Source organism: Rhagoletis pomonella, unplaced genomic scaffold (genome assembly GCF_013731165.1).
Source record: "Rhagoletis pomonella isolate Grant_MI unplaced genomic scaffold, Rhpom_1.0 Rhpom_scaffold_00002, whole genome shotgun sequence".
In the NCBI taxonomy this organism is placed as follows: Eukaryota; Metazoa; Arthropoda; class Insecta; order Diptera; family Tephritidae; genus Rhagoletis; species Rhagoletis pomonella.
Window position 1 is genome coordinate 112,991,529 of NW_023458556.1, and position 4,000 is coordinate 112,995,528.

Below are 4,000 nucleotides of genomic sequence, written 5' to 3' on the forward strand. Positions count from 1 at the left end.
GGGGGGAGGGAGAGAACGATTTATCGCGATCAGCATTGTTTGTGGGGGGTAACGAACGAAAAGTAAGCATTTCGTCGATCAGCTGAATGCTTTTGGTCAGCTTCTGTTACGGCAAGGTTTATTTCACTGCACTTGGTGCTTGTTTCACTACTATTCGGTAAGCGCGGTGGGGCCGGAGCTGCTTTTATTTTATTGTATGTTGGCACATTTATTTGAATTTCTCGCGGCATTGCGAAAATTCTGAAAAAGTAATTTATAATTATAGGCAAATAAGCAGAAAGCTTATTTATGCCTAGTATTGTCTTTTGGCGTTGGTTCTGTTTTTTTTTCTTTGCTTTACGTGAATTATTAACAATTTCTCGGCGGAGCGATTAAAAAACACGTCCGCACAGGTTGACAGTCAATCGGCAACGCTTTAATTGAATAAAATTCAATTGATTAAAAGCATAAATTGATGAATTGCAATCAATGATCATAGATGTTTTCTTAAAATATTCATCTCACTTCATTTTATAATATTTTACTCTGCGGTTGTCAAAAATTTACTGTTGTCAAAAAAGATTTAATTTCACACAGCAGATTGGCAAAACTGTCTCCCCATAGTAAAAATATTATTTACCAGCTTTCCCCACAGAACTTTGTCACACACGCCAACAGTAATAAACTTTTTCGCAGTTTTTCACCAATTGGTCCCCGAGGAGTACTTTTTGGATGGGTGCAGCGTTTTCGTTTTGCGCACACGGCAACACTTACTGTGGGGAATTTCGCATCATTATTAGAAAAATTTCTTTTCGAGAATAAAATATATGTAATTATGTGATATTTATGAACAAAAAGCATAATATTAATGCTTAATTAAGAATAATATCAATAGTTAAGTACATAATTAGCGCTTGTGTTTCTATAAACTGGAAAATTGAAATCGTAATTATAGCACTGAATGCAGTTTTCTTAAATGTAAAAATTAAAATTAAAAAAAATATTCATTGTAAGATTATATTTTTACGAAAAACGTGAATTTTGTGTTATTTTTTTAATTTATCAAGTAAAATTCTAAATTTCCGAATAATTTAAGTCTTTACTAAAAATAAACAAGGTTTGTATAGTTATAGAGAATCCAATGCCTGCCAGCGCATCCGCCCAGACAGTTCATTAAGCACACCCAAGCTTGAGCGATAATTGCCCGGAGCTCCTCAAAAATACTCAACCTCAGGATATGCATTTGCATGGTGGCTCCATTGGTTATCTTCTTCTTATTTGGCGCTGTAACCGCCTAAGCGATTTTGGCCGAGTCCAAAACAGCACGCCAGTCATTTCTCTTCTGTGCTAACTGACGCCAATTGAAAATGCCAAGTGAAGCCAAGTCCTTCTCCACCTGGTCTTTCCAACGCAGAGGAGGCCTTCCTCTTCCTCTGTTCCCAGCATCGCGGCCCGCGTTTAATATTTTCAGAGCAGGAGCGTTTCTGTCCATCCGAACGACATGGCCAAGCCAGCGGAGCCGCTGAATTTTAATTCGCTGCACTATGTCTATATCGTTGTAAAGCTCATACAGCTCATCGTTAAATCGTCTGCGATATTCGCCATCACCAACGCGTAAAGGTCCGTAAATCTTTCGCAGAATCTTTCTCTCGAAAACTCCAAGAGCCGCCTCATCAGATGCTTTCATTGTCCATGCTTCCGCGCCATACACCAGCACAGGCATGATGAGTGACTTATAGAGTGTGATCTTTGTACGACGAGAGAGGACTTTACTTCTCAATTGCCTACTCAGCCCAAAGTAGCACTTGTTGGCAAGAGTGATTCTCCGTTGGATTTCAAGGCTGACATTATTATTGGTGTTAATGCTGGTTCCCAAATAAACGAAGTCGTCTACTTTTTCAAACTTGTAACTGTCAACAGTGACGTGGGTGCCAAGACGCGTATGCTCTGACTGTTTGTGTGCTGACAGGAGATACTTCGTTTTGTCCTCGTTCACCACCAGACCCATTCGCTTTGCTTCTCTATCCAATCCCGAGAAGGCAGAACAGACGTAGCCCTTGTTTTTACCGATAATATCGATGTCGTCGGCATACGCCAGCAATTGTACGCTCTTATAAAGTATTGTGCCTGAGCGGTTCAGTTCTGCGGCTCTTATTATCTTCTCCAACATAAGATTAAAGAAATCACACGAAAGGGAGTCCCCTTGTCTGAAACCTCGTTTGGTATCAAACGGCTCGGAGAGGTCCTTCCCTATTCTGACGGAGCTGGTGGTATTGCTCAACGTCATTTTACACAGCCGTATTAGTTTCGCGGGGATACCAAATTCAGACATCGCGGCATAAAGGCAACTTCTCTTCGTGCTGTCGAAAGCGGCTTTGAAATCGACAAATAGATGGTGTGTGTCGATCCTATTCTCGCGGGTCTTTTCCAAGATTTGGCGTATTGTGAATACCTGATCTATGGTGGATTTTCCAGGCCTAAAGCCACACTGATAAGGTCCAATCAGCTCGTTGACGGTGGGCTTCAGTCTTTCGCACAATACGCTCGATAAGACCTTGTAACCTATGCTTAGAAGGCTAATTCCGCGGTAGTTGGCGCGTATGGCGGGGTCGCCTTTCTTGTGGATTGGGCAGAGCACACTTAAATTCCAGTCGTCGGGCATGCGTTCATCTGACCATATTCTGCATACGAGCTGATGCATGCACCTCATCAGCTCCTCGCCGCCGTACTTGAATAGCTCGGCTGGCAGGCCGTCAGCTCCAGCAGCTTTGTTGTTTTTCAGCCGCGTAATCGCTATTCGTACCTCGTCATAGTCAGGCGGTGGGACAGCTACTCCATCATCATCGACTGGGGACTCGGGTTCGTCTTCCTCACTACTTTCAGCGCTGCTACCATTCAGTAGGTTATAAAAGTGTTCCCTCCACAATTTAAGTATATTCTGGACATCGGTCACTAGGTCGCCATTGTTGTTCTTACAGGAGTTCGCCCCGGTCTTGAAACCTTCCGTAAGTCGCCTAACCCTCTGGTAGAATTTTCGGGCGTTCTTCCTGTCGGCCAGCATCTCAAGCTCTTCGCACTCACGTATTTCGGCCTCTCTCTTCTTATTGCGGCAAATACGTCTCGCTTCCTTCTTCAGTTCCCTATAACGGTCCCACATGGCTCGCGTTGCGCCCGATCGCAGCGTGGCCCTGTAGGCGGCATCATTTTTCTCTGCGGCTTCTTGACATTCCTCATCGTACCAGTTGTTCTTTCGGGCTCGCTGAAATCCAACTACTTCTTCGGCGGCGGTACTTAATGATCGGGAAATGTGGTTCCACTGCTCGCGTACGTCGGATTGTTGAAGAGTGCTCTCAGAGAGCAGGTGTGTGAGTCGAGTGGCGAATAAATTGGCCGTCTGTTGTGATTGCAGCTTTTCGACGTTAAGCTTTCCTTGCATTGTTGGGCGCACATTTTTTGCTGCACAGAGGCGGGTGCGTATCTTGGCTACAACAAGATAGTGGTCCGAGTCGATGTTTGGCCCTCGGAGTGTACGTACGTCCAAAACGCTTGAAGCATGCCTTCCGTCTATCACAACATGATCGATTTGGTTTCTCGTTTTTCGATCTGGAGACAGCCATGTAGCTTGGTGGATGTTCTTATGCTGGAACCTAGTACTGCATATTACCATATTTCGGGCCCCGGCGAAGTCGATCAGCCTCAGTCCGTTATCGGACGTTTCGTCGTGGAGGCTGAATTTTCCGACAGTGGCGCCACAGATCCCTTCCTTGCCCACCTTTGCATTAAAATCGCCAAGCACGATTTTGACATCGTGTCGGGGGCAGCGCTCATATGTACGTTCCAAGCGCTCATAGAAGAGATCCTTGGACGCCTCATCCTTCTCTTCCGTCGGGGCATGGGCGCAGATGAGCGAGATGTTGAAGAATCTAGCTTTGATGCGGATTGTGGCTAGACGTTCGTCCACCGGGGTGAACGCCAGTACTCGGCGACGGAGTCTCTCTCCTACCACGAATCCAACACCGAA